The following is an 8,465-nucleotide window of genomic DNA, read 5'->3' as shown; positions in this document are numbered from 1 at the left end:
GGTATACGTGATATACAATAAATTGCATATATTTAAAGTGTACAATCTGATAAACTTTTATGTACGTATACATCCATGAAACCATCATCAAAGTCAAGATAGTAATCATATCCAGCATCCCCAAAGGTTTCCTCAGGCACCTTTTTAATACCTTCCTCCACCCTTCCTTCCTCACCCTCCCTGCTACCATTTCCTACCTTCTGTCACTACAGATTGGTTTGCATTTTCTAGAGCATTATATAAATAGAATCTTACAGTATATACTCATTTATTGTCTGGCTTCTTTCACTCAGGGTAATTATTTTGAGATTCATCCATGTCATTGTATCAATAGTTCATTTTTATTGGTAAGTAGTATTCCCTTTTATGGATATATTGAAATTTGTTTAACCATTCATCTGTTGATGGACATTTGGATTGTTTCCATTTTTTGACTATTACAAATAAAGCTGCTATAAACATGTATATACAGATGTTCATATGGATGTATCTTTCCTGTTCTCTTGGGTAAATACCCAAGATGAAATAGATGGATCATATGGTAGTTATGTATTTTTTTTTTTAAAGAAAATGCCAGTTTTCAAAAATGGTTATATCATTTTGCATTCCTATACCCAGTGTATAAGATTTCCATGTGCTTCATATTGTTGTCAACATTTGCTATGGTCACCTTTTTAATTTTAGCCATTCTAGTGTGTGTGTAATGGATCTCCCCATGGTTTTATTTTTGCCTTTCCCTAATGCCTAATGATTTTGAACGACTTTTTTATAGACTTTACTTTTTAGAGAAGTTTTAGGTTCACAGCAAAACTGGGTGGAAAATAGAGTTCCCACACGGCCCTTTTCCCCACACATGCGTAGCCTTCTCAACTATCAATATCCACCACCAGAGTGGTACATTTGCTACAGTTGATGAACCTACATTGACACATCATTATCACCAAGTCCATAGTTTAGATTAGGGTTCTCTCTTGGTGTTGTACAAATGTATAATTGTTTGGAAAAATGTAGAATGACATGTATCCACCATGATAGTATCATAGAAAATTGTTTCACTGTCCTGAAAATCCCTTGTGCTCCACTTGCTCATCCCTCCCCCTCCTCTAACCTCCAGCAATCACCGATGTTTTCACCATCTCCATGGTTTTGCCTTTTCTGGAATGTCAAGTACATAGTTGGAACCATACAGTATACAGCCTTTCCAGATTGCCTTCTTGCACTTACTAATATGCATTTTATTTTATTTTTTCAAGGTAAATAACATTTTAATGTAATATGTATTTTAAAATAAAAATTAATGCTAGAAAGAAAACAACGATGAACAAAATATCGCCATTCGAAAATAATGACAGGATCAGTATATTCGACTTTTCTTGTCTCCAGAGGGTCAAATACAACTCTGCACTGTCACCAGTCAGCTGAGGCTGGCAGAATTGTCAGGGACATTTTTGCGGCAACATGGAGAGCTCACACTGAGAACGAAGCCACAGAGATGAAAGAAGAACCAAGAAGGAAATAGAAGTTGCGTTCTGCTGCTGTGTTTGAGTTCCTCAGTCCAGCCATGCCTGAAAATAAGATCTACTGGACTTTGTGTGATAGGAGCCTCATTCCCTTGTTTTGCTTAAGTCGATTTGAATTGGATTTTGGTCCTTCCAATTCAAAGTGCTAGGGGTGGCCGAGAAAGAAACCAGTGGCACTCTGACTTGCCATGCCATGAGACAAGCTGGATATCCCTTTCATTGCCTGGGAGCTCCCCAAGCTCTCCTCAGCTTGATCAGTTTTCACCTTCATTCTCTCCTCAGAGCAAGTCTCCCTCACATCTGCAGCCTCAGAGAACCTCAGAATGACCACGAAAAGTTTCTGAGGATCATGACATCGTTAAATGTGTTTTAATCATAATGACACTGCTTCTACTGCTGCCTTTGTGATGACAAAGACATAGTCTGTTTACATGATAAGGTTAAATAAGTTCTATGGGTTGGCTACTGCAGGAAGCTGACCACCTGCTTATAGGATTTTTGGTAAGAAATGAATTCCGAGGCCAAACCCCTGATACATCATAACCTTTGGGGATATAGCCCATTTGTGTTTGGGGGACTTCCCATACATTCCAGCTGTGTCATTGATTATTTTGTTAGGCTTCTTACTGTCGTTAATTCAATCAGTCAGCAGCTTCGAGCCCCAGCTCTGCATGGAGCCCCGGGCTAGGCACTAATGACAAAAAAGTAAGCAAAGTACAGGTCCTGTCCTCGGAAAGCTGACTGCCTAGCAAGGAACTGCACAGTCAGCATGCCCAGGACCGTGAGCTCGGGGCTCCCATGTGCGCTCCCATGGAATCTTTTCTCTGCCTTCTTTGTGTCTCTTCAGGTCATGCACCTTGCAGTGCGGCTGAATTCATGTCTGTTTCCTCCCCTGTGTGAAGGATATGGTTAATGGACTTCTGTGGTCAGCACCCAAGGACGTGTTCACTTGGTGAACTCGCAAACGAGTTAACCAAGAAATGTCAAGGATTGCAAACAATCCTTGAGAACGCTTGAAGTTGTGAGAACACTTTCTTGGGATGTTCCCAGGAGGCGAATTATAGATAACCAAGTGCTTGAGAAGGGAAGTAATGGCCTTCTGCTCTTGAGAAAAGTATAACAGAATTTATGCATTAATGCTTATCTCACATGCACAAGCTTGCTAAATGTAATAAAAGCTGGAACAGCGGCTGGGTCGGCGATACTCGCCTGAGAGAGCAGTGGCCCCCGCTCTTCACCTGCATCTACATCTGCTGTGTCTTCCTCCACGTCTCCAATCATTTTAATCAACACCTGTGGTTTCATGACAGTTGAAGGGATTTTGGTCTGCTGAGAACATCAACTGCACATATCAACTGCATCTTTCCACCCACTAATATGCATGTTAGTTTCTTCCATGTCTTTTTATGGCTTGATAGCGTATTTCTTTTAGTGCTGAGTATCATCCCACTATTGGGATGTACTGCAGTTATCCACTCACGTACTTGAAGGATATCTTGGTTGCTTCCAAGTTTGGCAATTGTGAATACTCGTAAAGCTGCTGTAAGCAAGTGTGCAGGTTCTTATGTGGACATGGTTTTCAACTCATTGCAGTATATATTAAGGAGTGCAATTGCTGGATCATGTGGTAACATTATGTTTAGTTTCGTAAGAAACTAAAGACAGCCGAGTTGTCTTCCAAAGTGGCTACACTGTTTTGTATTCTCACCAGCAATGAATCAGAGTTCTAATTGCTCCACACTCTCATCAGTATTGGATGTTGTCAGTGCTCTGGATTTTCACCACTGTGGTAGAAATGTAGTGTTATCTCATCGTTTTAATTCGCAATTCCCAAATTCCCAAATGATGTATTATATTGGACATTTTTAATACGCTTATTTGCCATCCGTATATCTTCTTTGGTGAGATGTCTGTTCCAAATCTTTTGCCCCTTCTTAAATCAGGCTGTTTTCTTAGTGTTGAGTTTTAAGAGTTCTTTATACATTTTGTGTAACAGTTCTTTATCAGGAATGTCTTTTGCAAATATTTTCTCCCAGTCTGTTGTCCTCTCATTCTCTCGATGAATACCTTTTTTATTGCTTATTTGCACATCTTTAGGTGAAATGTATGTACACATCTTTAGTCCTTTTTATAAAATTGCACTTTTTTTTTTTTCCTGTTGAGTTTTGACAGTTCTTTATGTAATCTGGATACAAGTACTTTATCTGATATATGCTGTGCAAATAGTTTCTCCCGGTCTGTTTCTTGTCTTTTTATTCTTTTAACAGTGTCTTTTAAAGAGTTGAAATTTTTATTCTGATGAACTCCAATTTATCAATTTGTTCCTTTATGGATTGTGCTTTTGGTGTTGCATCTAAGAAATATTTGCCTAACCAGTTAAGCACAAGGTCAGAAAATCTTTCTCCTATATTTCATTTAGAAGTTTTACAGTTTTTGGTTTTGTGATCCATTTTGTGATCTATTTAAGGTTGTGATCCATTTTGAGTTTTTGTATATGATGCAAAGTGTGGATCGAAGTTTTTTGTTTTTTTTTTGTTTTGTACCTCAATGTTCAATCGTTTCAGCACCATTTCTTTAAAAGGCTGTCCTATCTTCACTATATTCCCTCTACACCTTTGTCAAAAATCACTTGTCCATATATGTGTAGGCTATTTCTGGACTCTTTCCTGTTCCATTGATCTGTTTGTTCATCTTATTCCAGTATCACACTGTTTTGATTACTGTAGCTTTATAATAAATCTTGAAATTAGGTAATGTTAGGCTTCCAACTTAGTTCTCACTCAGAGTTGTTTTGGCTATTCAGGTTAAGGAAGTTTCCTTCTATTCCCACTTCACTGAGAGTTTTTATCAAGAATGGATAAATGTTTTTTCTGCATCATAAGGTTTTCTTTTTTAATTTGTTAATGTGAATTACATTGATTGATTTTCTAAAAACATTAAATCAATACTGTATTCCTGGAATAAATTCCACTTGACCCATGTTGTATTATCCTTTTAATATGTTGTTGGATTTTGTTTGCTAAAATTTTATTTAGAATTTTTGCATATATGTTCATGAAGGATATTGATCTTTAGTTTTCTTTTCTTGATATGCCTTTGTCTGGTTTTGGTGTCAGAGTAATGTTGGACTTGTAGAGTGAGTTGGAAGCATTCTGCCTCATCAGTTTTTTGGAAGAGTTTGAGTAGAATCAGTATTATGTCTTTCTTTAATGTTTGGTAGCATTCACCAGTGACGTCAGCTGGACCTGGAGTTTTTGGTTTGTTTTTATGGGAAGATTTTTAACTTAAATTCCTTTTCTTTAATACATATAGCTCTATTCAAGTTATCTATTTCTTCTGAGTAACCTTTGATAATTTGTGTCTTTCAAGGAATTTTTCTATTTTAGCTAAGTTGTCAAATTTACTGACATAAAGATGCTCATGATATGCCCTTATTGTCTTTTTAATAGCTATAAATACAATCTGTAGTGATGCCATCTCACTCTCCTGATATTGGTAATTTGTGTCTTCCTCTTTATTTCTTGATCAGTCTGGCTAGAGGTTTATCAATTTTATCGATCTCAAAGAACTAGATAGCTCTATTTTTGAAATCTATTATTGTCATACTGAGTCCATTGTGCCGAAATCCTACTCTGGCAGAGCAGAACATGGTATACAGAAGACACTCTATTAATATTTGTTGAGTGAACCAATGAATGAAAAACAAAAAAATGGAACCACTGATTTCTGATTTCTCTGTGTAAAGTCCTATTTATATCAGTACGTTAGCACTTATAAGATATAACTCAGCAGACTCTTCAGAGGCCAAGTTAAATGAAAGGCTTTAAAATGTGTCCCAAGAGGGAAGTTCCCACCCCAGAGAGCAACAAGGTGGCAGCCACAGTTGATTATGGAAGATTCTCACAAGCGTAACACTTCAGAGACAGCAGCTCAACCTGGATCAACAGTTCAGGGAACTCATATTTCTCATATTGCTCAACAGGTTTCTTGACTTCCGGTCAAGAGGGTGGAATAGACTGTCCCTACTGTCACTCTCTCCCACAAATCAACCGATTTACAACTATAAAAATATAACATCAAGTGCATAAGGAACAGGGAGATGTCTAGCAGGGGAGGCAGAAGCTCCACAGAGATCACAAGCCCTGCGGGGCCACCGTCGCACAATCCAGCAGATAGGCTTCACCGCCGCCACCCGGCTCCATTCCTAGCCTGGCCAAGTGCGCACAGAGCGGGGAGACGTCTGGCAGGGGAGGCGGAAGCTCCACAGAAACCACATACCCTGTGGGGCTGCACCTGCGTGATCCAGCAGGTAGGCTTCACCGCAGGCACCCAGCTCCATTCCCAGCCTGGCCTAGTGCACACGGAGCAGGGTGACATCTGGCAGGGGAGGCGGGAACTCCGCGGGGACCACACTGCCGCTGCGCATGATCCAGCAACCTGGCCCAGTGCGCGCAGAGCAGGGAGACGTCCAGTGGGGGAGGCAGAAGCTCCACAGAGACCACACACCCTGTGGGGGGCCACCGCTGCATGATCCAGCAGCAGGTAGGCTTCACAACCGCCACCCGGCTCCATCCCAAGCCTGGCCCAGTGCGCACAGAGCAGGGAGACATCCAGCAGGGGAAGGGGAAGCTCTACAGAGACCACACATTCTGTGGGGCCACCAAACATCCCAGCAGCCCAGCTCAGTGCATGCGGAACAGGGAGACATCCAGCATGGGAGGTGGAAGCTCAGCAAAGACCACACACCCTGCGGTACAGCCCTGTGACCCAGCAGCCAGGCCGAGTCCAAGCTGACCAGAGAAGTGGCTCCCCGGAGAGGCACAAGACACAAGGTAACCACACACGCAAGGCACTAGTGGCCAACTGAGCAGTCACTGAGGTAGACATACCAAATTGGCAACCCCAGCAACATATTAGTCAGTCAATAGTGTCAAACCTGTGGACTGTGAAACCCCCTGCCACAATGAATAAACATCAAAGAAAAGATACCAGAAATACAAAAAATCAAGAAAGTACACCACCAAAGGGTAATAACTCTCAAGCTCTAGATCCTACAGAACAAGAAGACCGTGAAATGACTGACAAGGAATTTCGAGTGATAATTCTAAGGAAACTGAATGAGATATAAAAAAACTCAGCTAGACATCATGATGAAACGAGGAAAAGTATACAGGACCTGAAAGAAGAAATGTACAAGGAAATCAATGCCCTGAAAAAAAATGTACCAGAACTAGCTGAACTGAAGAAGTTATTCAGCGAAATAAAAAACACAATGGAGAGTTTAACCAGCAGGCTTGTTGAAGTTGAAGAGAGAACCTTTGAACTTGAAGATGGGCTGTTTGAAATAACACAAGCAGACAAAAAGACCACATTGGATTAAAATTAGAAATCAATAACAAACGAAATTCTGGAAACTATACAAACACATGGAAATTAAACAGTTTTCTACTTAATGACATATGGGTCCAAGAAGAAATCAAGCAGGAAATGAAAAAATTTATTGAAACTAATGAAAATAATGATACATCATACCAAAACCTGTGGAATACCGCAAAAGCAGTACTAAGGGGGAAATTTATTGCATTAAATGCTCACCTCAGAAGAATGGAAAGATGGCAAGTGAACAACCTAACACTTCACCTTAAAGAACTAGAAAAACAAGAAGAATCCAAACCTAAAGTTAGCAGACGGAAAGAAATTATTAAGATCAGAGAAGAACTCAATGAAATTGAAACCCAAAAAACAATAGAAAAGATCAATGAATCAAAAAGTTGGTTTTTTGGAAAAGATAAATTAAATTGACAAACCATTAGCATGGCTAACAGAAAAAAGAAGATTCAAATAACAAAAATTAGAAATGAAAAAAGTGATATTTACAACTGATTCATCTGAAATACAAGGAATCATTTGAGACTACTATAAACAACTATATGCCAACAAATTTGAAAATCTGGAGGAAATGGATGAGTTTCTGAACACACACAACTCCCAGAACTGAGCCATGTAGACGTAGAAAATCTGAACAGACCATTAACAAGAAAGGAGATTGAAGCTGTTATCAGAAGGCTCTCAACAAAGAAAAGCCCAGGACCAGATGGATTCACAGCAGAATTTTACCAAACATTCAAAGAGGAATTGACACCGATTCTTTACAAACTATTCCAAAAGATTGAAACAGACGCAAATCTCCCAAACTCATTCTATGAAGCAAACATCATCCTGATACCAAAACCATGTAAAGATATAACCAAAAAGGAAAACTACAGGCTGATATCCTTGATGAATATAGATGCAAATATCCTCACTAAAATACTAGCAAACAGAATACAGCAACACATATGGAAAATTATTCACCACGATCAAGTGGGACTTATCCCAGGGATGCAAGTTTGGTTCAACGTACGCAAATCAATAAATTTGATACACCATATTAATAAAATCAAACACAAGGACCACATGGTCATCTCTATAAATGCTGAAAAAGCATTTGATAAAATTCAACATTCATTCATGACAAAGACCCTCTATAAGTCAGGTATAGATGGAAAGTATCTCAACATAATTAAAGCTATATATGATAAACCCACTGCCAATATCATCCTGAATAGGAACTAGACAAGGATGCCCACTCTCACCACTCCTATTCAACATAGTGTTGGAAGTACTAGCCAGAGCAATCAGAGAAGAGAAGGAAATAAAGAGCATCCAGATTGGAAAAGATGAAGTCAAACTGTCCCTGTTTGCAGATGACATGATCCTATATATCGAACAGCCTAAAGCCTCTACAAAAAAACTCTTGGAGGTGATAAATGATTTCAGCACAGTAGCAGGATACAAAAATCAACACACAAAAATCAGTAGCATTTCTATTCTCCAATAGTGAACATGCAGAAAGGGAAATCAAGAAAGCTTGCCCATTTACAATAGCCACCAAAAAAAAAAAAA

The sequence above is a fragment of the Cynocephalus volans genome, chromosome 3 (genome assembly GCF_027409185.1).
Source record: "Cynocephalus volans isolate mCynVol1 chromosome 3, mCynVol1.pri, whole genome shotgun sequence".
NCBI lineage: Eukaryota > Metazoa > Chordata > Mammalia > Dermoptera > Cynocephalidae > Cynocephalus > Cynocephalus volans.
Note: the sequence above shows the minus strand (reverse complement) of the source record.